General features: G+C 41.7%; 1 pseudogene; it reads left to right on the forward strand.

Moving 5' to 3' along the window:
* The first annotated feature begins 3,304 nt into the window (after positions 1-3,304).
* LOC108697626 lies at positions 3,305-26,215 on the forward strand (annotated as a pseudogene).
* Positions 26,216-26,897: the final 682 nt, after the last annotated feature.

The following is a 26,897-nucleotide window of genomic DNA, read 5'->3' on the forward strand; positions in this document are numbered from 1 at the left end:
TATAAGTATGTTAAAGGCTGAAGTAGATTTCAACCTCTGCATATCTGCCTATAACCCGATATACCAAGTTTCCTATATGTCCTGCGATGAGCTAGTTAAAGCAGCTTGGCTATTTTTCCAAGGGTCATGGCTTTCTTGTTTGAAGGACTGTTTTTTCAGCTGCTATTGTAAAACTGAAATGGTATCATTCAAAGTGACATCATCTCCCATTCACAGGAAACATTTTGTCTGCATGATTTTGTGAACTGTAGAACAGACTTTGTAATACATCTATTACATTGTCTCTGACCTTATCTAGGAAAAGCTGATTTTTTTTACCAGTAGTTATGCCAGTAACATTGCTTTAATATTAGTTTCCCAGTATCCGTATTTTTATAACCTGCACTAGACAATCTAGGAAGGAAATTGTTATTCTTTACTGGGATGAACTATATTTAAAGATAAATTCAACCCTTAAGTTAAAAAAACCCTACCCCCTACCCTACATGGACCCCCCTACCTCCTCCCCCCAGCCTATATGTTACCCCGGGCAAATACCCCCTAACGCTTTACTTACCCCTCGGTGCAGATTCAGGCATTGGAGTTTACAGGCACCATCTTCAACAGCTTCGGTAATCTTCGTAATGAGACAATCGCTCCGGCAATTTTCATGAGTGTCAGCGCATGTGCAGTTGTCACGGAACAGAAAATTGCTCCAACTGCGTATGTGCCGCCACGTCGATCTCATTCCGAAGATTTCCGAAGAGAAGAAGATGGCGCCCGTGAACTCTGATGACTGAATCTGCACAGAGGGGTTGGTAAAACGGGGTATTTGCCCGGGGTAACACTTAGGTTGGGGAAGGAGGGAGGGGGGTCTATGTAGGGTAGGGTTTTTAGGGTTGAATTCTCCTTTAAGCTTTTTTGAAGGCACATACATAAATAGAGTACCCACATTTTTGCACAGACAGTTTTTTGATTTAATTTCATGCAACTGAATACTGCTTTGCTAAAAATCTTTGTTCAGAAAACACCCCAGTACTCAGATGTTCCTGGGAAATGAAATACATACCACTATTATCTTTTTTGTTGAAAGTGGAATCAATTATTATGCAGGCTGAGCAGGACCGCCATCAGAAATCGCAGGGCCCCATATGACAAAATTTCCTGGGCCCCCTGGGCTGCACCCACCGCAAGCCCCACCTACAGGTCCGCCCTCCCCACCACACAGTAAAAAAACAAAATAAATATTGGTGGCTAGGGTTCCCACATGTTAATAAAAATATATTGGTGGTCAGGGCCAGGCCCGGACTGGCAATCTGTGGGTTCTGGCAAATGCCAGAGGGGCTGCTATAAGGTGCCACAGAAAGTCAGTATTTAGTGGGCTGGTGGGGACTGTTTGGGCCTCTCTGTGGGCTTATTGGGCCTCTGTGTACCTGAAATGCCAGGGCCTATTTTAATTCTCAGTCCTGACCTGGTCAGGGCCCCCCCATAAAAAAACATTTGTGGCCAGGGCCCCACCATTAAAAAATATTGGTGGCTAGGACCCCACATGAGAAAAAAAAAATTGTTGGCCAAAATTGGTGGCCAGACCCCCCCCCCATTATAAGAAAATTGGTGGCCAGGGCCCCTTAAACGTCCATGCCTTCCCGAAGTCAGCAGCTCTCAGAAAGATGGGCGTGGTAAGTAAGTGTAAGTAAGTGTGGCGTGGTAGGGCCCCCCTTACCCTCGGGCCCCCTACAACTCTCCACCCTGTCCCCCCCTGATGGTTGCCCTGAGGCTGAGAGGGGTTCCCAAATTTTTTCATTTGACTGTAAATCATCAGTCCAGTAGTATCTAGTAGTAGTATCCAGTAGCTACTGTAACAGATGTGATTCAGGAGCCAAGCTGCTGGGGTCAATTTAAAGAAATGAGTCATTACTGTTATGGGTCTACAGAATCTTTTGGGCAGGTACAGTAAGTTCAGTGTATAAAATAGTCTTTTTACCCATATAGTTTTTATGGGTTGTAGTTCTTTTTACAAATTAAAGGTGTGATTTGGACACATTGAGGCCTGTTTATCTGAGTGTTTTCAGAAGTTTTTGAAACCACAACTAAACTCACTTTCTCTAAAACCATGAACATCATGGAATTTATTAAAAGATCTGAACTGAAAAAGCATAAACAGGAAAATCGCAAACCTTTTCATATTGCCGCACAAAAGGCAGCATCAAAAACACCAGAAAACTTCAAAAACAACAAATCAAAGAAAGATCTTCTGGTTGTAAAAAGGACATCTGACATTGACTTCTACATGATTTCAACAGTTTTTAGCTGGAGTACTTTCATACTTTCACACTTTTTTTTCCAACAACTTTTTTGGATTTTTTGGCGTCAAAAAGCCAGTGTAGACTAAGAAGGCATCAACATGCTAATACTGGCCTATTTAAAGCAAGTCCCATTATCTACAAAGAAACACAAGAAAACCCTTTCACTAAATACTTTAAACGTTTAAAGGAGAACCAAAAAAAAAGGAGAAAATCCCCTACCCTACATGGACCCCCTCCCTGCCCCGCCCCCATCCTAGGTGTTACCCTCAGTAAATGCCCCTAAGTCTTTACTTGAAGATGGTGCCAGTGAACTCCACTGTACTGAATCTGCAATGAGGGGTAAGTAAAGAGTTAGGGGCATTTACAGAAGGTAACACCTAGGCTGGGGGGGAGCAGGGAGGGGGGTCTATGTGGGGTAGGGGGTTAGGAGATTTTAATATAAAGGGTTTGGCTCTCCTTTAAGGGAATACAACATTTCGGGGCACATTTACCTAGGGTCGAATATCGAGGGTTAATTAACCCTTGATTTGAAGTCGAAGGTCGTAGTCGAAGTAGCCCATTCGATGGTCAAAGTAGCCAAAAAAACCATTCGAAATTCAAACTATTTTTCCTCTATTCCTTCACTCGAGTAAATGGGCCCCTTAATCCTTTAGGTTACTAAAGTAAGTCAGTATTGGCAAAAAGACAAATATCAACTTTTCAAGTCTAAGACTGACCTGCATTAAAGTGGGCAATGACTCAAACTATCTGTTCTAAGCTGATAAAACACAACAGGATTCTGTTTCCAGATCAATAAAACCCTTTGAAGGTGAAGGTGAAATTCAGCACAACTATACTTCCCCTTTGTTAAAAAAATAATTAAATGTAGAAAGAGGGTGGGTGGTAGGGGCAGAACTGTGTGTAGTGGGAGGGTGAGGAGCTGTTCATGGAGCTGTCTTTTAAAATTATTATTTACATATTGTGAACTGTGGATTAAAGGCACGGCACATCTATCCTTACGGATCCAAATTGCCTGAACTATGGCAAGACTTCTGCAACTAGATCTGTACTTGTTTCTTGTCATCAGCTGCCACTTTACCAGCTCACATGTGGTAGAGTGGACTTACCAAGGTAAGGGGTTCAGTTAAAACAAAAGGGTGATTAAATACAGACAAACATTTGGCTTTATTAATACATCTGCACACGCAATGTTTAATATGCATATAATACACAAAAGCCATGAATATCCTGTAAATTATATACTTATAAACGGTGAGTTCTGATGTCATCAGTTATAAACGGTGAGTTCTGATGTTATTTCTGTCACATGGCTCACTGAAATTTGTGTATTAAAATATATAAAGTACCCCCTGTTGCAAAATATGAGGATATTAGAAGTAACCTCGGAGTCCCATGACCTCTATAAAAACACTCGGCCTTCGGCCTCGTGTTTTTTTATGGTCATGAAACTCCTCGGTAACTTATAATATCCTTATATTTTACAAGAGGGGGTACTTTATTCACTATATTATAGCATGCTAAAATACAGACACAAGCATATTATAAAGGGTTGATCTGATCAGCTTTCTACAACAATGGGCTTTGTCTGATGTTATAACCTGCTGTTTTTCTTTATAAATGTAATTGTTCAAGTTTTGTAACTAAGGAGTGCAGAAGTACTACTTGCATAAACTGGTATAGGATCTAATTTAGGAAATAGAAAATATAAGAATAAGGAAAAACTAAGTTTAAGACTTTATTTATAGTACAGGTGTTATCCAGAATGATCAGCAAATGGGGCTTACCATTATTTAGATCTCTATACGTTTAGCCTACTACAAAATAATTTAAACATTAATTAAACACAATAGTTTTGCTCCAATAAAGATTGCATCCTAGTTGGGATCAAGTAAAGGCACTGTTTTATTATTATTCTGGTAATTCAGAGCTTTTAGGATAACGGGTTTCTAGATAACAGATCCCATACCTGTAGTAACATTTCCTGAACTTTGCATATTTGCTAGGTTTGTCATGTTGTCAGGTGAAATTTTTCATAAATTTATAAAAGCTAAATAAACTTACTGGCCTCCTAAACTATTAAGAGAAGAAAACTTTCTCAATCTTACCCCAGCTACTATGACCTTTTGGTGGTGTCAACCCAACCACCCACTGGTGTGTTGAATTCACTTTGACACAACTGGTTCTAGTTGTGCCTTTTAGCAGTCCCTTTCTGTCTCCTTCACCTGGCACAGTCCAAATCGCCACTATTACTGCCTACACCAAATTCTTTCATAGGCAATCAAAGACGTCTCAAAGCAGAGATGAGCCACTAAGCTGATAGCTACTGCACTAATAGCATGGTTGTTGGTAAGGGAAATTACATTTATTCATGTTTATTTCTGTTAACCAAACTGAATTTGTATACCTCCTACTGAACTGTTAGGATGATTTGCAAATGAAAGTGACATTTTTTTAAAATAACAATTATTTTTAGCCCAGTCTGAAATCTGGTAAAATATATTATTCATCATTGCCTACAAGCTAAAAGTCATTTTGCAAAACGTGACATACCTCTTTTAAAGTTAACAAAACAGTTGCTTTGCTTTCATGAAATATACTTTTGATGTTCTTGCCGCTATTGATTTTTAAAGGGGTAGTATACACCCATATACACCTTTGTTCAGCCTAAGAATAAAAAATAGTATTTGGCCCATATATAATTTAAAAAAATTGTTTTTTCTAATTCTTTTTAAGTTGTAAAGCCGTAATGGATTGTCACTGTTTTGTTTATACTTATAACTTCCCATTTCCCCCTAATAAGGAGATTAAAATATGCACGAGGTGTTATTTCTAAACAAGCCCATACACTCACATAAAATATATATACCCATATCTATACTAACTATAGAGTTAAGTATGACAATAGCCTTTGATATTATGTCTGTCCAAAAAATCATCTCTTAAAGGCATTAACAGAATCAGCCATCACAACATCATCACCCGGCAGTGCATTCCACAACCTCACTGTCCTGACTGTGAAGAACCCCCTACGTTGCTTCAAATGAAAGTTCTTTTCCTCTAGTCTAGACTGAAGGGATGGCCTCTGGTACGGTGCTCCTCTTTATGGGTAAAAAGGGCCCCTGCTATTGATTAATTAGTAGTTGATTAACTCCTGCTACAACTGATTAAAGAACCAGGTTGCAAATTGAAAGTATTGTCATTTGCTCTCTTTGCCCTGTTTAGTGCAAGAGTGACAAAACTGATATAAAGTCCATTATTAAAGCAAAAAAATATTTTTCTGACCAAACCATTATGATGACACATGAGGTAAACTGCTCCTTAGGAATTAATCTTACCGGGAAGAGTCTATAGAAAGCTAAAGCAGTTAGAGGAGGCCTAGCTATTGTGTTTACAGACAGCTAGGCTGACTTTGCACTCATTTCAGTCTTTAAAAATTAAAATACCTCTATTAAAATCTTGGCACAAACCATGAGCAGGCCTTTATAGACCTTTTGGCAGGCTACCAATCCCTTACAGCTGGCACAGTTTATTTCACACTGACACCCTGTGGCCAATAAGTATCAAGAACCATAACACAAATCAGTACAAATATTCCAGTTGATTATCAAACAACTGCAAACATCCACTGATTTATAATGAGCTTTCCTCCCTCAATTAATAAACATTGCAAGGAATTTCTGTTGTGCACCATGCATGGATACATCCCTTTGTTGTTGTGGGATGAGGTTTAGAGACTCTCCCTCCACACTAAAATAGACCATAATAACTCTGTATTAAAGCAAATTTACAATGTATCTTCTATTTTTTTTTCATGTGCTTATTATTATAATAAACTTTTAGCAGCAGAGGTTACCAGAGGAGATAGAATAATGCAGTAACAGCAGTAACAACTACTCATGACCCTTCTAGGTTATTAGGAATTTTCGGTAAAATTTAGAAAGCTAATATAAGCAGATAACGTTATTAGTGTGTATGGAGTTTCCTCCAGCAGCCAATGTGCTCCAAACCACCCCCTGATAATAAGCACTTGCAGAAATGACATCAAGGGGCATTTATTAAGGGTCGAATTTCTAATTGAAAAAATTTTGAAATTCGAATTCAAAAATACCAACCGAAAATTAAGTTGAAGTTTTTAAATTTTCGATCGAATAGAATAGATTCGAATCGTACAAATCAAATTAATATCACATTCGCTTGATTCGAAGTTTTTCCTCAAAAAAACCCTTTGATTTTTCAAAGTCCAGCAATTGAGTCCAGATAGGTTCTAGGATGCCCACCATAGGCTAAAACAGCAATTCGGCAGGTTTTAGATGGCAAATGGTCGAAGTCGAATTTTTAAAGAGACAGTACATTTCGATATTCGAATTTTCGTTTTTTTTCAAATTCGAATTGAATTTGGACTAATCCCTAGTCGAAGTACACAAAAAAATTTTCATTTGAAAATTCACCTCTACCTTTGATAAATCTGCCCCCAATTGTCAGTGTGCACGAGGCAGATTTATGCCTAAAAATGCAACCTTGAACATTTTTGGGTCAAAATCTACCATGTGTGTGCAGTGACAGGATTTTCATTGGTGGATAAAATGCCACGGGTGTAGTTAGCCTAAAGGTGGCACTAATTACATCGATTACATCAATTATCCATTTGCAAGTTTACTAGACCAACCAAACATTGGTTGCACATGGAACAAGATGGTATTTGACTATACACATTAAAACACTTTTTATGTGTTCAGGATGCTATATTATTGCAACAGAGACTACTCCCCCTAGAAACCATAGCATTGTAAATACAGAGGGCAAACTGGGGATTCCACTCCACTCCAAGAGAAGAACTAGAGGTGGCCATACACGGGCCGATAAAAGCTGCCGACAGACCGTGTCGGCAGCTTATTGGCCCGTGTATGGGGGCCCCCGACGGGCTTCCCCGATCGAGATCTGGCCGAAAGTCGTCCAGATCTCGATCGGATGGGATTAAAAATCCCGTCGGATCGCGGCCGCATCTGTTCGTTGATGCGGTCCCGCGATCCGACCGCCCGTTTGGTGAACGCTAGGATCCGATCGTTGGGCCCTAGGGCCCACGATCGGATCAGCCCGATATTGCCCACCTCAAGGTGGGCATATCGGAGGGAGATCCGCTCGTTTGGCGACATCGCCAAACGAGCGGATCTATCCGTGTATGGCCACCTTTAGACTATGCTCTTCAGGTCTCTTACAAGTGGGTGCACTCACAGCCTGGCTCCTTATGCTAGGTGCATCTGAAAGCACCTTGTGCTAACTCACTTCTAAATAATGTTGTGTATAACTCATATAATGAATACATTCAAATATTGGTTCCCATTCCTTTTACCTGGTTTACACACGTTTATCTCTCTCACTCTTATAAAACATAAAATGAGATACTGAAAGCTATAATGCTTGCTTACAGAAGGAGAACTGGATGAAGCGAATTGGGGGAAAAATATCCTACGTGTGCATCCAAACATCAGTCACCCATAGATATCCAGAGGAAGAAAGTCAGACACAACCCAGAACTAACACATTTAGAACTTATTGGTTATGATGGGCCTTTAACTGGTCACTTCAAGGTCACTTACAATGGTCATTCGGGTAAGTTTAGGTTTTGGTTTGATTTGGAGACATTCATTATGGTATATTTTTGCATGTATAGAGTACAGTATGTATAGATTTAAATAGTAATTATTTCATTTATTTCTGTCAGTTAGTTTACATGCTGTGATACTTTATTTTTCCATTTCTAAGTTTTGTCTTCAACTACTGCCCCCATTAATGATTCTAGTGACACTTAATTTTTTTCCTGGTTTTCCTCTGTCTTCAGGGAGATTCTTCAGCCTTGCAAAAGACCACAACCTCCTTTATCTCCTCTCCTTACCAAGGGATATATAGAATAGGCAATCCCCAATGCTATTTTGATATTCAGTGGTCCCAGTGGCGTAACTAGACCCCCAAGGGCCCTGGTACAGACATTTACAACTGGCCCCCCCCTAAAAAGATTGTTCGCCTATGAGTTAAATTGTAGTATGATATAGAGAGGGATATCCTGAGACTATTTGCAATTGGTTTTCATTTTTTATTATTTGTGGGTTTTGAGTTATTTAGCTTTTTATTCAGCAGCTCTCCAGTTTGCAATTTCAGTAGTCTGGTTGCTATGCATTGATTTAAATATGAGACTGAAATATGAATAGGAGAGGGCCTATATACACAAATGAGTCATTAAAAATTAGCAACAACAGTTAATGTAAAAGTTACACGAAAAAAGGACATTAGAAGTCACTGAGGGGTTGTTCTGTGACCATATAAAGGCACAAGGCTGCAGGCTGAGTTATACAGGGAACTCTGAGTATCACTCATGTATTATAAGGGATAATGTACCCCCTACTGTAAATGATAAGGATATTAGAAGTCACTGAGGGGTTGTTCTGTAACCATATAAAGACACAAGGCTGCAGGCTGAGTTATACAGGGAACTCTGAGTATCACTCATGTATTATAAAGGATAATGTACCCCCTACTGTAAATGATAAGGATATTAGAAGTCACTGAGGGGTTATTCTGTGACCATATAAAGGCACAAGGCTGCAGGCTGAGTTATACAGGGAACTCTGAGTATCACTCATGTATTATAAGGGATAATGTACCCCCTACTGTAAATGATAAGGATATTAGAAGTCACAAAGGGGTTGTTCTGTGACCATATAAAGACACAGGCTGAGTTATACAGGGAACTCTGAGTATCACTCATGTATTATAAGGGATAATGTACCCCCTACTGTAAATGATAAGGATATTAGAAGTCACTGAGGGGTTGTTCTGTAACCATATAAAGGCACAAGGCTGCAGGCTGAGTTATACAGGGAACTCTGAGTATCACTCATGTATTATAAGGGATAATGTACCCCCTACTGTAAATGATTAGGATATTAGAAGTCACTGAGGGGTTGTTCTGTAACCATATAAAGGCACAAGGCTGCAGGCTGAGTTATACAGGGAACTCTGAGTATCACTCATGTATTATAAGGGATAATGTACCTCCTACTGTAAATGATAAGGATATTAGAAGTCAAAAATGCTGCTCCTGGTACTTTAAGAGCAAATTTCGGGGGGGGGGGGCAGCAGCAATGGCTGCTGCCTCAGGTGGCGGAGGGGCCAGGATCGCCCCTACTAACGCATCAGGGATGCCCCTCCCCCTAGTGTAGCAGCAGCAGCTCCTCCATGTGGGTCTGTGTGATAGCCAGTGCCTGTGTAAAATGGAGGAGGTGGGGAGAGAGATGAGAAAAAAAATCACCACTGCGAGAATGCCTGTTCTTCCACCAGCACTTGCCATGATATCATGACGGACCTGCCCCCTGCTTGCTCTCCCCAGCGTAGCCTGGAGACGGGGGAGATCACATGCAGGAGCTGGACTGAAGCGGATGCGGAGCTACTGTCACTCGAAACTCCCGGTGTGCAGTCTTTGAATGGACATTGGTGGAGGAGGAATAACAGAGCTTCCTGCTTCCTTCCATCGCTGCCCGATTGGACGAAGCATGCCACTCCCACCAATGATGTCACACGAAAATACAAGTAACTTAATTCCTTTTCTGGGACGCTGCGGCGCCTGCGGGCCCCATAAAGGGGGCAGGGGTGTGGGGGCCCTGGTACAGCCGCACCCCTGGTAGTTCCGCCACTGTAATAGGGGAAAAAAGAGAAATTTATAGGAAGGCCGGTATTTTTTTCCAGAAAAGGTGCAACCCTAGCAGGCTGGTATAGCTATTAATTAACTCTCCCATCTCATCTTATTTGTAAACAATGTTTCTTCATAAGCATTTTTAATATGAAATCATTTCTTTTCATAAAATATCTTTCTAACTTGCATGTGTTTCCCCACTACTGCTGCTCCAGAATCTGGTGCTGCCAAACTCAGGCATGGCTGAATACAAGGGAGGGCAGAGAACTGCAGGATTTCATATGCAGGGCAGTCTGCAAAAACATGGCACCGCCATTTTGAGAAATTTGTACTCTGCCTTGCAGTTTGCAACATCACATCCTACTGTATCTTGTGGGCAGGATGTGGTAGCAGCCATACGCTAGCCAATACCATACCGCATCTGACCACTTGGCTCACACACTGAACTTATGGATAGCCTACAAACCATTTTTTATGTTCTGTTTTTAAAGCTTATGGTGTGAGCCAGGGCTACCATCAATGGGGTTAGAGCCTCTGTCTATGCGGGGTACTTGGACTGTAGGGTTGCCACCTGGCTGGTATTTTACCGGCCTGGCCGGTAAAAATGATGATTGATCCCAATGTTATTAATAGGGAAAAAAGATAAATATATAGGAAGGCCGTAACCCTATTGGTCTGCCATATAGTGGTGGGATTTGGGCGGGACAGGGTAGGTGGGTTTAGGTGGGCTGTGTATGGCAGATTTGGTCTAAACAATTGGAACAGCGGGAAGTGAAGAGGAGCTGCGGCTCCTCTTTGTTTTGTTATCTGCAGGGCTGGAGTCTGTACATAAATCCTTCGACTCCTACTCCTCATTTTATAGTACTTCCAACTCCTCTGTTTTTAAACTACATAAACCAAAAAAAAACTTGTATTGAATATTAAACCTCGCATATAGCTGTTAATCCAAAATAAACTAAAGCTTTTGGCGACTCCAGATACCCAAAATTACTTCCAACTCCGACTTCACAGCTCTGCTTTTCTGTCTATGCACCATGTTCTGGCCTGTACATTGGCAGATTAAAAGTGAAATAATGTACATGCAAAATGAATAAAGAGTAACCCATACTGGGATTTGGTGGGTTTCCTTGGTGCAGCAGCCATGGGGTCCGCAGAAAAGTTTCCAGGGGGGGGGGGCAAGGAAGAAAACATATTCCACAATTTACTTGTACCCACATTTTGGTTTTCACACAAACCTAACAACAGCGTTTCTATAAATATAGAGAGTATTAACTGTTGCACATGTATAGCATTGCCATTCTGTTAGTGACACACACTCCTTGTTTGCCAGGACAACACTTGGTATTTTCTACTTTCTTAACAAAATTACTAGCCAGAGGTTTGTAGAAAATTATTCCCTCTAGAGTTCTAGTTACAACTAGATACATACAGTGATGCCTCCATGTTACATAGCCTCATTTTAAGTATTTCCATATGTTATACAACTTTTTGTGGTCCCACCAATATTTAATGCATAATACATTTCACTGACTTTACACCATTTTTCTGGTCCATTTTTTTACATATGGCAACAGAATATCCTCTATTATGACGTGTGTGTGTGAGAGAGGGAGTGTGTGGAAATATTATGCAACAAACAATGTGTTTTTCTCTCAGTCCTCATAAAAGGAAGCACTGCATGCAAACACTGCAGCATTCGCAGCATTAAACATTCGCAGCATTAAACATTCGCAGCATTAAACATTCGCAGCATTAAACATTCGCAGCATTAAAGCCCGAACAACCAGGCTGCGCGAAAGCTTTTTTCTCGTCAACTCACTGCCTGCCCTCCCATTACATTCCAGACACACCTGAACTGTGAACTGAACTTTGTGAACTGTTAATTTATTTGCACAATTCTAAAGGTTTACACATGTATATATCCAATTTCTGCCAATATATTGCACATTTCAAATGTTTAAATATTTATTGTGTATTCTATGTGCTGTTTTGTGATATATACTAGATGGAGCCACGTCGTTTCATCTCACTGTGTATCCGTATACTGCTGAGATTACAATAAAGTTTACTTTGACTGTCCTTGTCAGATTTAATTAGAAGGTGGATGCGGTTTCCAGAAACTGCTTCTGATGTAGGTGCCGTGTTATCTCTTGGAGAGGACAGGGGAGTATTTATATTAAGAAACCCGAGGGCTTGTGCCTAAGGCGGCAGGTTTTGGGGGGCGGCCCTCGGGTGCCTATAAATTTAGTTTTTTAAATTAAAAAAAGTTTAGGGTGCACGGCATAGGGGGAATGTTTAGGGACTTGCTGGGTCTGCTGCACCCTACTAAAGCATATTTGTTGGGTGCAGCTCTAGTCTCAGTCTCTATAGACAAGTGACAATAGGCTGTGGCAATAGACTGCAAGCTTCAAGGGATACTATGCCTTTCTATGTCTATTTAAGCCTCTGCCTGGATGCTAGGGAGGTAGAACATTTGAAACAAGAAAATTATTCCAATTTAAACATAAAGAGCTGCAAAAGAGTAACGTGAAAAAACATATTCCCAATAGAATAATACTGTCTGCCTCAGTGATCCCATAACTGTTTCTCTCTAGCCACTGCTAAACTACAATTCCCAGCATTCAAAGCCAGAACCAGTAGCAGAGTTGTAGCTGATGTGCTAAGAGAGGAGATCTTCATTGGGCATGGGAGAGTCCAGTCAGCTACCAGTGAGTTCTGATGGTGGCCCTGGTTCTATGACTGCTTATGTTTGATGTCTATTTGTTGTATTTTCATAAATGCACATGTGTGTGACTGATGTGATTGGCTGCCAATTACTGGTATATCATGCCTTACTTGAGGATGACATCACTCCCAGCTCAGCACTGATTGGCTGAAAGCTGCCAGGGAAGGTGACTTAACAGCTCAGGCACAAGTGACCAGTATTTCATTTCTGGATTCAGAGGTAAGTGGAACAGACTTTATGGGGGGGGGGCTAAAGTCAATGATACAAGGGGATAGTTTGGGCAGTGTGGCTTCCATGATTTATAGTAGTGCGGGGACTAGAGACAGGCCCGGACTGGCAATCTGTGGGATCTGGCAAATGCCAAAGGGGCTGCTGTAAGATGCCATAGACAGTCACTATTTATTGGGCTGCTGGGGGGGCTTTGAGGGCCTATCTGTGTCTCAAATGCCAGGGCCATTTTTAAATCACAGTCCGGACTTTAGTCTAGAGCCAAAGCTCCCAAAATTGCCCCACTATTGCCTGCTATTGTAATTGTCTGGGAAGGTGCTTGTCATGAAATTGTCCATTGGAGATGTCAGTTTATCTTTCCAGTTCCATCTTTTCCAATTTCATTGGAAAAGGGGGGGGGGGTATTTTTGGTTATAAGCCATCAGGGAGTACAAATGGGTACAACTACAAGGAAGGGGACAATCAATGATGGGGCCTTGAAAATACCCCTTCCCAAACTACTAAAACTTGTGGGTGCCAAAGTACCCAAAATCTGCCTGTGTCCCATTGCTAAGGGGAGTGAGAAAACATGAGAACTTGCTGTCCCACCGACTCTAATCCTGTGCTTATCTAGCTGTGCCTTAACTACAATTCCCAGCACCCCCTGTGGCCTGTAGTTATAGAATATAGTATGTTTGGTATTTCTTGTTTACTTGTTACAGCTTTTGAAGTGTTAGACCATTTACTCTGCTGCTCTTTAGCTGCAACTGTCAACTGCCATTTTTCCAACTGCCATTGGCCAACTGTCCCACTCATCACTCATCCTAGTGGCCTCAGCATTAGAGTAGATGATGGGTAAGGGAGGACCTGAGAAGAAAGACAAGTAGCACAAGCCTAGAATTAGGGTGCCTTGTGTTATGGGTGCAGGGGCAATGATCAGAGCTTGACTGGTTATGAAAAGCCCCAGTGGGCCCATTACTCACCAGGGCCTCTAATGGGAACCAGTTTCTTCTGCCCCTATTACACCCTGCCAGTAACATACAGCTTTACAGTAATGGCACAGAGGGGGATTTGGGATGTTTTGATCCCGTGTGATTTCCAGTTCAGTGTATGGCCAACCAAAAGCTCACTCCCAAATGATCACTCCCGTTCAATTTTAAATCCAATTTAATTGAGCCCTGGTGAAAGCAATTGGCAAAGAAATGAATGAGGGTGATTCCAAGTGTTCATTTAACTATTAGTTTGTGCATTGTGTCACCAGGACCCAACCTAGATTAGCAGGGGTGTCTAGGGCCCTTGATTGCACCAATAAATTCTGTCTCTCCCAATCAAATCCTTTATTCTATTAAAGTTGCTGCTGATTGGTGGTACTGGTTATTTATAAGGCACAACTATATTCAGTAACGCCGTATTGAGCTATTAAGGGAAATCCAGTATATACAGATATATATATGGCAGAGAGGGCTCAGTTCACAATCTCTTCTCTCTCTTTCTATTCCCATAAAGTGAAATACGAGTGATTCCTAGTGATTTCCAGTGATTCCTAGTGATTTCCAGCGATTCCTAGTGATTCTCAGTGATTCTCAGCAATTCCCAGGAGCAGAAGGAGATAAAGAAGAAACACAAAAGTCTTTTTAAAGACTATCAACGTTCATCAGGAGCAGAAGAACAACTTGCCCAACCCATTGCGGGTTATTTGGAGGAAGGTAAGGATCCTGCATTTTCCCATCCAGGGCCGCCATCAGGGGGGGACAGGGGGGACAAGTGTCCCTGGCATGAAGGGGGGCCCAGCAGTGCTGCACTTTTGAAAGAGTCGGGCCCCCTTGAGAGCGCCTGAGCCATGTGGCCATTTTTTAAGTTCCGAACAGCCGAAATGCGGAAGTGCCGAAAAGCCGAGCAGCCAAAGGACCCGAATTCATGAAAACAGCCGAAGCCGAACTCCCGAAGCGGCGAAAAGACCGAAGTCATGAAAAGAGGCGAAGTTTAAAGTCATTGAAGCCATGAGTTCAGTTTTACTGAACACCAATTGTGTTTTATTTTTTTAAATCCCCTGGCCACCAATGTTTTATTATAATATTCTATAGGCCCCTGCCACCAATGTTTTTTTAAAAAATATTTTTCGGGGCCCCAATTTTTTTAACTTGTAAGGGGGGCTCTGTCACCAATGCTTTTTAAAAAAAAACATTTATGGGGGGCCATGGCGCCAATGTTTTTTTTTTTAACTTATAATAGCGTTTTATAACTTGGCTGGGGGGTTACTTTTTTAGCGCTGATTTTTAGCGCTATTTTCTTTAACTTATAATTGTATTTTATAACTTGTGTGGGGGGGGTTACTTTTTTAGCACTGATGTCTGTGTGGTCTTTTAACTGTGATGTGGAGTGGGTGGTATCTGGGGTATCTGGGGTGGGGCTCGGGCGCAAGTGTGGGCAGGGCCCAGGGGGCAACGAAAATCTTGTTGTACGGGGCCCTGTGATTTCTAATGGCGGCACTGTTCCCATCTGTAATATGTATTACACAGTAGATGAGGCTGAAAAAAGACACACGTCCATCAAGGTCTACCTTTTGTGTAACTGCTGATCCAGAGGAAAGTAGGGCCCTGACAGAAATAATGGGCTGATTTGTGGACCAAATAAAATGGGATGGCATTGTCTTAAAATGGAGACATGGGGAGCTGGTGGGGAGGGGCACTCTATATACATAAATTAGCATTTGTTTCTAATTGGAACCATATTAAAACCATAGTTTCTGAATGAAAAGGGTTCTTATTAAATAAGGTGTAAATATGCTGCTGTGTTTACCTCTTTATTGTGTTTATTTGGGGGTCTTACATCTTTACGTTAACTCTAACCTTCCCAAATCTCTATTTTATATTACAGGAACATCAAAGATGGGCATGAGTGCAAGTAGCCGGCAATACTACCAGTGGCGCTTTGAAAAGGTAAAGGTGCTCACAGCTAATTTCCTCATTTTATTTTCTGACTGCTGAGAAATGTATCCAAGGGGTTACAGGAGGGGCTAACCCAATGCTAAACATGTCATATCTTCTATGTAAATACAACGAAACAGAAATTTAACAGGGTTTAGCCTAGTGTGTGCCCTGACCTCAATGTTTTCTTGCTTCTTACATTTTTCTAGCCCACACCGTGGATCTCGCCTGATCTGGACATCTTTGAGATCAGGGATTTTGAGGATCCACTCGCGGGCCCTTATCTCGAGTGCATCAGGGACAAGATCACCTTTGACATCAGGTTTGCACTCTACGATCTGTGGATGGCCAAGGACTGCGTGAAGATCACAAAATGGTGGAAATTACACCTTAAGAACGAGTTCTGGCAGGACTACAGATACATCAAGGCCCACCTGAAACACCTCTACAAAGACCTAGAGAAGATCAACAAGGCCATACTGATTAAGAACAATGAGAGATATTCAGGTGCAGTATATAATCCATCCTTTTCTTTCCCACACTTGGCTTAATCACCTGATTTGTGCTTAATGTGCTCCTAAATATTACATGTGTGGGATCCGTTAACCGGAAACCCATTATCCAAGAAGCTCTGAATTACGGAAAGTCCATCTTCCATAGACTTCATTTTATTCAACTAATCCAATTTTTTAAAAAAATGATTTCCTTTTTCTCTGTAATAATAAAACAGTTTCATAACCTTGATTCAAACTAAGATATAGTTATTGGAAGCAAATTCGCCCTATTGGGTTTATTTAATGTTTACATGATTTTCCAGTAGACTTGAGGCATGAAGATCCAAATTACAGAAAGATCCGTTATCCAGAAAACCCCAGGTCCCAAGCATTCTGGATAACAGATCCCATACCCCTATAAGGATTTTACAGGAATATCACTTGCTAAGGTAAAAAAATACGTAGTCTGAGTTATCTTGTTTTGTTTTACAGGTGGTCCTCGGAACAACTCGGCAAATGATACCAGCACCACCAGCAGTTTCCTCGGTACCAAATACCGATGCACCTCAGTCTAGGCACCAGATCCTCAGGAAACAGCAGTAACTATGGGACATCTCAATTCCACCAGTGATGCCCCCCTTTCATCCACTGCACTTTCACCAGCGGTGCTTTCAGCCACTGTAGTTCCACCAGTGGTTTCTCCCCTTTATCCAAAATATGGTGTTATACACAGGAACTCCTTTAAGCCACTTGGTAGACCCTGCATTCCTTTTCATTCCATCCCTCCAATGAAAAGAAAAGGAATGCAGCATTCATCGTGCGGCTTAAATGTGCCCTTGTTTATGCTGCCATATTCCCTTCTCTTTCTCATCCTTTCACTGCAGTCCCTTACCTTACCATATTCCCCCCCCCCGCTTCCCTTGATTCTATTTGGCGCATTGATCGTGGGAGCAAATCCGATCGCCTTTAAGGGGTCAGGAAGGAATTTTTCCCTCTAGTGAAGGAAATCCGCTTCTCAGAGGTTTTTTGCCTTCCTTGCGATCAAAAAGCGCAGTTTATCTAATTATTAATAAAGCTGTGAATTACACAGATTAACCACAAAGTCATTGTGTGTATCTTTATTGTGGGTATTGGGCTAGGGATTTGGCAGGGATAACATATAGAGGGGGAGGGAGAGAAGTTAGGATAAGGCTCTTATAGAGCAGGACATGGTTATGTTTCTCCTTGGTTCCTAACAATGAAACGGAAACAACATAAAACTACTGTGTAAAGGTGGCCATAGACTCCAAGATCCACTCGTTTGGCGACATCGCCAAACGAGCGGATCTTTCCCCGATATGCCACTAAACTGCGTGGCTATATCGGGGGTAATTCGAACGTTCGGCCGTATGGCCGAACGATCGAATTACGATGCGCCAAGCGGCTCCGACGGGTCGGTCGGGTAAAAATCCAACCTTCCCGAAGCCCCCATACACGGGCAGATAAGCTGTGAAATCGGTCCAAACGACCGATATCGGCAGCTTTATCTGCCCGTGTATGGCCACCTTTAGTCCTACTATCCTCTTTAGGATTTTTAGGAACCTATGTAATACTGAGAGCCAATACACATCCTTCCCAAATCTCACCCTTACTGGCCTTCGGACAACTTCTCCCTTTGGGCCTTTGGAAAAGGGACGGCTCCATACAGTAGCGATCCTAGAGGGGGGCGGGCCCTGGTGCGTGACACGCAGCTGGGACCCGCTGCCCTCCGTATGGCCGCATTTTCAGTGGCGAATGGACTGCCGGGGGGCCCTGAGGGGGTGCGGGCCCTGGCCCGCTCGCACCCCCTGCTCCCCCGGTAGTTCCGCCATTGAGTGTTCCCTTTATTAGGGTACCAGGAGGCCACATAATGTGGTCAGAATTAAACGCATAAACATTTTTTTAAAAGGTAATTGGACTTTATACACACTTACCATTATATTTTGTCTTGGCTGAACATCATTCAGTATGTATCCCACCAGCATAAGTTTTAATTGAGGAACTGGCTTTTACCTGCATGCCCCTAACTAGCAAGATACTCCTTTGTGCAGATGCTAGTTTTTATGGGCACAATAAACTAAAGGTTCAAAGGAGCTGTATAGAAAATACACAAAATACCTCCCTTAGGCTAGAATTATAAATAGGGCTCCTTTATAGCCAAACACACGGCACGCTGCACTTTGTACCTGATGAGCTACAGTAAGCTCGGTAGGCTACTGGTAGGTGCAAGTGGTACTTTTGTTACTGTTGTTAAATGAACCCTAATGCATTTATACGTGAAGTTCACCTTTAGTGCATTCCTAAATATGGTCATAAAATCTGTTCTCTCTTTTTGGAAACTTAAGCCACCTCCCTCTATTTGAATGTATGTACAGTATATACTGTATGTAAGTTTGTTCTATTGCTTTGAAAGAGGCCCAGGAGTGAAATAACCAGACCTTCCTGCAAAATCATTTTAAGCCCTCCCCAAACTTTAGTAAAAATACATGAACCTGCTAATCACCCAGTGCCCCATATGGCAATACTGAGCCCCTTTAGTTATGGGGGTCTACTTCCTTTACAGTAAGACACAATCAAGATGATCTACCAACTCTGGCAACGGAAAATACTATTGCATTTCCCTTGAGCTGTTGGAGTACAATTAAAATATTTTATCCAAGAATTTAGATGTTTTGTATAGAATATCTGTCTGTAGATGTGGGTTGCACAGTAGACCTGACTCTTTAAGGTACAAAAAAGGTTTTCTTATAAAAACTCATTAGCTATGGTGAAATATGCATGTAACATAGTAGGTGTTTCCCCCATGGTACCAAATCTATCTTGTTTATGGTATTATGTGCTCTGCTTTCAAAGCACTTGGATGATATAGACCTACAGGTGCATGCAGCCATCTAAATAATTACAGAGCATCTGCTATGTTCTAAGGTCCACAAACCTTCGGTAAAGGAACTTTCCTTTAATAAATGGTTTATTTATTTCAAGTTTTTAATATACAAAGTTTGAAAAAGAATCAAGAATCTCAAAAAATTATGATTTTATGCTTATTGCTTCCAATGCAAATTGATCTTCCTTCCACCATGACTATCAAGAAAGGGTAAGCTTAACAGCCTTTATACTGCTGTACAAATGCACCTACACTGGGGAGGACTTGAATCTGAAACCAGTGGCTCTGAACACACAATAGATGTAATGAGGTATCTTGCTGAGGTATTAACAATATTTTAGTCTTGCTTCCTGATTCTTCTACTTTAGTTCATTATAAAATAAAGAAAAGCTATAAGGAATTTTAAAGAGTCTTGTGAGAGTGTGGATAGATGCCAGTCCAGAAATTTATAATACTTTAGGTGCATCTTGGCCACAGTCTGGCTGTTACATCCCCAGCACTGCCCCACAATAATGTCACATTTCAGTTTTTTTTAAAATGCGGGGATAATATAAATTCTTCTGCAAATCACAGGGAGTAGGAGACAGGGCTGTTACTGTGGTTGACTGGGTGAGGGACCTAAATCAAAGCAACTCTCAAAAAATGTTACTGTATCTGAAGGCAGAGAAACTAGTTTATTGGACAAGACTTTGCTGCGCATACATCTGTGAATGAGAATGATTAAAGGCAATGGTGGAGCTACCAGGGGTGCTAGCATGCGACTGCACCAGGGCCCACACCCCATGGGGCCCGTCGGTGGCTCCTGCTCACGCAAAACCACCACGAAAATCAGCCAGGGAGGGGCCTGGCTACACAGCCTGCACCTGGGCCCACAGGGTATAGGTATGTTACTGAAAAAGGACTGATTTATAAAGCAACTACAAGGTGTAACATTTGGGCTGGTTCACTAATGCCGTTTAGCACCTAGTAAAAAGAGACCTGCATTCTGCAATGTTCTCTACCAAAAAACATATGCATTATATTCAGATGAATGTTAGCACACAAATTATTAAACATAGTATTGTTGGAGTTAGTGTGGGTGCTAATTGTGTAATTTCCAGAATGGGACCCACATGGACAAACCAGTAATTACAATATATATTGGTAAACAAGCCAAATTGTAGAAGTTTTGGGGTGCCCTAAAAACAGTGACATTTAGTTTTGCCATGTTTAACACAGAAGAGGGAGCCCTAGAAATAACACATTCAAATAGATATTTTGTCTCGGAACTCCCTTTCACCCATCACTTTGTACTTTTCACCTAATTCAGAAAAGCAGAGATTCAAAGTTTTCAGACATACTTTGGTGGATAGAATTTTATGGATGCAACTTTGACTTTTAAACCTTTGCATTGCACCTTACAATCATGAGCCCAAATCTTTTTCTTGCACAGTTGCACATTGTTCATTACAACTCAGATGCTTACAAGAAATTTGATGAGGCAAAGGACAAACCCAATGGGCTAGCTGTGCTTGCATTTCTGTATACGGTAAAGAATACCCAGACAATTGGTGGTCCTAGAGAACTTAGCACATAAGTCTGAATTGTTATACCAGCCATTATTAAAAGACTTTAAAATGTAGTGATATGTTTTTTTTACTGGTGGTAATGAAAACCAGCTAAATTCTGAAGGCATAGATTTGGTACTAGTATGTTGAATGTAATTAAGAAAAAGATGTGACATATGTATTTCCCTTAATCCCACGTTTTAGTTTTAATTTTTTTTTTGATTTCTAGACTGGGAATTATGAAAACACGTATTACAGTGATTTTATATCTAAGCCTGCCCAGATTAGATATGCAGGTAATGATTTCATTTTTGGGTTTATAAGGGAGATATAATTGATGGAGACAATGTCAAGAATTAGGTAGCGGGCGCTGTGGAGACAGATGGGGAAAGGGCGAGTCCTTGAGGCAGGAGCTGTATGTGCCTAGGGAACACGTAAAGGGAAGGCAGGAACAGGTTGATGAGGGCGAAGAGTCAGACTGGATCAGGTGCAGAGCAGCACAGTATGGTGAGGGCGAAGATCAGGACTGGACTAGGCAGGATGAAGAGGGCGACGACTCAGGACAGGAACAGACTGGATGGAGCAGGAGTGGAACAGGAACAGACTGGATAGGAGAGGATGGTACAGGCTTAGATCAGATCAAACTGGGGATAGAGTGCAGAAGGAGACTAGAGCAGGATAGCAAGAGAGGACTGGAGAGCAGGATAGCAAGAGATGACTGGAAAGCAAGATAACAAGAGAGGACTGGAGAGCAGGATAGCAAGAGAGGACTGGAGAGCAGGATAGCAAGAGAGGACTGGAAAAGGCAGGGCAAGATTCAGAGCAAGATGAGGGGGTACAAGGTAAAAGGCAGGGTCAGGAAGCAAGCATCAGGAACAGGCGAGGCAAGGTCAGTACAAGGTGACGTCAGGGAAAGGTACAAGGTAGAATAAGTTAAGGCAAGATCAGGTTTGTAGTGAGGAACAGAGCAAGATACGGAATAGCAAGGAAAGCTGGGCAGGACAAAGTCATGACAAGGTTAAAGCAAGGAGAGATCAAGGTTTAAAGCTGGACCGGAGCAGAACTAGATGGGGAAGGTAAAGCAGAACAAGACAAGACAAGGTTCAGAGCCAGGCAGGACAAGGCAGAGTCAGCCCTGATTGGCTGATTGCAACTAATCAGACGGCAGCTGGGCTGGGGCTGCAGAGGCCAAACAGGCTGCAGCTGGGCTGGGGCTGGAGAGGCCAGGTAACATAGCGGGTAACCCTACAGGCTGCTCACCTGCCCAAATGGTTAAGGTATTGAGCCAGAAACCCAAAGGTCCCCGGCTGCAATACCTGACAGGCAATATGTTTCAACTGTCTGAAAAATAAATTGTGCAATTAAATTAATTGGGCTTTGAAAGATATCAGACTTGTCCTTTCGAGTATTAGTTTACCAATGATTACCTGATTAAGTGGTGGAATGGACCTTTGGGGCTCCTTTGCTTATCTCATGGGTACTGAAGGTGGAAGGTACCCATGTTTCTTCCTAATTAAACTCTGCCTTTTACCAGGGGTGAAAGATTTTGGGGAGCCTGAGAGCAGAAGGTCCCTAGTTGTACCCTAATGGAAGAAGGACCCTTAATGAATTTCTGTGAACCAGGTACTGACAGTGGATAGCAGATCCTGTAATAGAGCCCCAGCAGTGTTAGATGTATAGAGTAGTTAAACAGGGCAGCCTGTGATCCACCGAGGAGATTTATTTGGGGAATGTCCTACAGTAACTTAGGTGGGTAATGCCTTGGAGCACCCTTGAGGCAGCCTAAGATCAGAGAAATGCCTGTGTAGTGTAAGTAATATGCCAACATGAACTTAGTGCATGTTGTGCCACATTACCTATAATTTTGAATTACTGCAACTTATTTGCTGCTACCTTTGTAATAAATTGTATTTGTTTTAAGAACCAGTGAACCTCTTCTAAAGCGAAACTCCTGTCGCATACGTATAAACACTTAATCTCTAATAGATATGACCCCAGACCCAGAGTGAAATATAAGTGGGACAGTAGTGGAGTCAGTGTGGATCCAGATGATTGGGAAGAAATTATAGACAACCTTTACTCTCAGTTAGTAAGTGTTAGAGACAAACTTATTCAATTTAGGATCATACACCAAACATACCTCACCCCACAGAAACTATTTGTAATGGGTAGGGCAGCTTCACCCGCCTGTCCTAGATGTGGTGCTTCTGTGGCCAACTTCATGCATTTAATGTGGGACTGCCCAGTGATACTCCGATTTTGGAGAGCAGTTGTGCACTTTATGGCTGCTGAACTGGAACTCCCCCAAATACTTAACCCTGCTACCTGTCTTCTGGGCCTTCTTGATTCTGTGGTACCTAGAGTAAATACTAGATGCCTGATGAGATTGCTTCTCTTCTATGCGAAAAAAGTGGTTGCCCTTCATTGGATGGGCCCTTCGCCCCCGACGCTGAGTAGATGGATTGGACTAATTAACTCGCAGTTGGAATTGTATAAACTCACGTACCTTGCCCGAGGTTGCCCGAAGAAGTTTGAAACTATATGGAATCCTTGGATCGAGTCACCTGCCACCACAACTAACAACTGATTGGCGATTTTCAGCCACATTTCCCTCCTCCCTCCCTTCCTTCCTTTCTTTTCTTTCCTTTCTTAATCTGCTTTCTTCTTTTTATTGTTTATGTTGTAAAATTCAATAAAAATTACTCTTTAAAAAAAAAAAAGAACCAGTGAACCTGTATTTTTGTTAAACGCTGTGTTTGATAATATTTACAGTTCAACAGAAATATTTCTCCAATTCTGAAGGGCTTGTCTTAGTGAAAGATTCATCAATGTAGCAGTTTTCTGCCTGAGAACAGCTGGTTCCCCTGCGCCATGTGGCCCTTCAGACTTGCCAACTACAGGAAGTTCCATGCTGACAGTGCTGCATTCAAAATTAAATGCAAGTTGCAAATACAACTAGCATTTGTTTATTTCATATCTAGGTACTTTTTTGTGTAAAAAATGTAAACATTTCTTATACAGTATGTCATGTTGAAATATTTTCCAGGGCAGGAGACAGAAATGCAAACACTTGATGTCATGGCTATGTTGCCGGAGAACCTAGCAAATTTTTATTGGTACAATGGATCCCTTACTACTCCTCCCTGCACAGGGAATGTGCTCTGGACTGTATTTGATTCTCCAGTTTTCCTTTCAAAAACACAGGTAACAAGTGACACAGGGCACACAGAGAAAGCAATATTAATGCCTACTTGGTGATCTCAGTGCTTATCTAAATTCAGATTTTAGGAAGATGTTTAGTCCTTGGTCACACTGGCAATATAACACCTATCTGTTTTGGACAGTTTGTTGCTTAAAATCCAGGATTTGATTAACTTGGAATACATATGTATGTAGGGACCCATGGGGTTAATATGCCCCTATGGCTTTACATCCCTACTTTTGCTCATTTCCCTAGTTGCTGAGCAAAAGCCAATGTATCTAGTTTAAATTCACCTATCCCAGTTATTGACCTAGAGGTGTTATGATCACTTCCTGCCACACTTTAATATAGTGCTTGGAAATGGGTGGATCTTCCTCTTTGGCTTCTTGTGTCCTAACCATCTGGATGTTTCCAATGAGCCTGGGCACACCAAGTCCCAGTAAAGCCATTTTACCCTAGTGGGACCCGAACCTCTAGTGTTTAAGTCGGGGAGCAGGGACCCCGTGAACGAGGCTAGCTAGAGACTGAAATAGTACTCTCTAGGAGAGTAACATAGTAAGGGAAGAGAGAAACAGCAGCTTTGTTCTCCATCATTTAGCAGGGAGTAGCTTCCCTAGGCTCATAGATTTGCCTTTAGTATAGGGACCACTGTGGATAGGGTGTCAGGCTTAGATTCCTTTCCCTGCCCACTCCACTGGGTGGGATCCGCACCACTTTTGAGGTATATCTGCCTGGAGGTCTGCCTTACTGCTTGACTACATCTGCAGGGAAGTCACATTCTTAGCTGTCTCATCCACCATTCCTAGCCTGCTGATGTTATTCTGCATATGCCTTTTAGTATGTGAGTAAACCCTGTGGATCATTTGTCTCTGACAAATAAACTGTTTACCCTTTGTTTTACTGCAAGAACCTCCTGGCTTCCAATCTTTTACATTTTTATTGCACAGTAGCCTGTGGGAGTTGTAGTTAAACTACACCACACCTTTATTCTTTCACTTAGCGAAGGCCCTGCCTTAAGCGTCAGAGTCACATGTAACCCATTCTCTAATCACTAGCTGGACATTAACCCCGTCTGGCCTGTATAGCCCAAATTAGCGTTACATGTCTATACAAATGAAAATGTTTTATGCCATGAGCACAAATGTTTGGGTATGCTGCAGCTTTGCTCTATATGCACTTTGCAGACTAAATTTAATGCAGTTTTGAGCTGAGAGATGCATTACAATGACAACGGTTATATAGGCCTTTGCTGGAAGAAGTAGATATCACACACTCAATCACTACCTCCTCATTGTGGCCACAGACTGCCTGTACTGACTAGACTGGCTACCTTTGACATCTGAGGTGTGCCAGTGACCTACCTTTCCTATTGTGTCTTGCCTTTGATGTTATCAGGCCAAAGAGGAAGCCCCTGGCTCCTGCACTTAATTATCCTGTAGGGGGATTGTCCTAAAGGCCAATATTAAGGTCTGAACTCAATATTGCCCTAAAATATTTATATTTATAATAAAATATATTTCACATTGTCAGGACGGCATCATGTCAGCTGCTTAGTGTCAAAATGACATCTGCATGTAATTCTCTAGGGACAAGTACACTGAGGGCATTTATGCAGTTTTCAGTGATAACCCTGGAATCACCACCAGCTTAAATGTTGCAGTAACTCCATGGTTCCCCTGCATCAATTACTGCAATTTGAAACAGAAGGTAGGACAGATGCCGTGGGGCTAAGTGTATCTATTGGGATGTGCAAGGACCATGTCTGGACACGAGTACCTTTAATGTGTTCATTGTTTGTGCAACTGTGATTGCTGTAGTAAGTTAGCATTTAAAGCATTTTACTTGGTGAACTTAAGTTTTCCCCTGGGAAATGACACTAGACTGAAAGACCATAAATTGTTACAATATTTATTGACAGTTAACACAAAGAAAGTGCATAAAATAGATAAAAGTGAAAGGGTTAAATGCTGTAAATGTAGGATTTCGATGAAACATTTTATAACTAACAAGTGCTTTAAATCACCAATAATTTTCTGCAGATAGATTTGCTGGAAAACACTCTATTGGACTGGCATAACAAAACATTACACAATGATTACCGCCACGCACAGCCATTGTATGACCGAACGGTAGAAGCTTCCTTCCATCCAAAAATGCCCGAAGGTGAGCTAAAGAAAGGAAAATTGTTAATGGGAACGCATGTTGCTCTGTGGTTAGATAAGTGATTAATATATTATACAGTAGAATCTGAATATAGATGATATATTATATAGACAAGGGTGTCACATTGTGCTAAACTACAATACTTGTATATGACAGTGTAGATGCGTTTTCAGAATGAGAGTTTGGGTAGCCTTAATGCATTAAATAGAACACAAGATGGCTTTTGGTTGCTCTGCTAACCTATATAGGTTTGAATTAGAAATCATTATTTAAAATATTAATCCCATATTGGGATTAACATGTTTGGAGATATTTTGAATGTTTGTATTACAATTGCAGCTGTTAGCAGATAACAGACAGTATGTTGTTCTGGGCAGGCAAGGGAACCAAAGCGTAAGAACAGATGAACGGGGAATGAGCAGTGCCTAGTTGGGGACAGGCTGAGGTCAATACCGTGAGAGCAGCGTAGTACAAAATTGAAATCCAAAACATAGTCAGAGTCAGGCAAAAAAGTTCAGGACAGGCAGCAAAATACCAGAGTCAGGATCAGGCAAGAAGTCACACACCTAAATCAGAAGTAAATCACACCCAGGAACTAAGTAAAACAGAACCTATGTTGGGCAATGGATATGTGGCCACAGGCCCTTAAAATTTTCAAATTTCGTACCTTGCACGATGATGTCATTACGCAGGACATCATCTGCAGCACCAGAGCGCCTGGAAATGTGGAGGACTGAGGGCGTCCCCACACACGGCAT

Source organism: Xenopus laevis, chromosome 7S, assembly GCF_017654675.1.
Source record: "Xenopus laevis strain J_2021 chromosome 7S, Xenopus_laevis_v10.1, whole genome shotgun sequence".
Lineage (NCBI taxonomy): Eukaryota > Metazoa > Chordata > Amphibia > Anura > Pipidae > Xenopus > Xenopus laevis.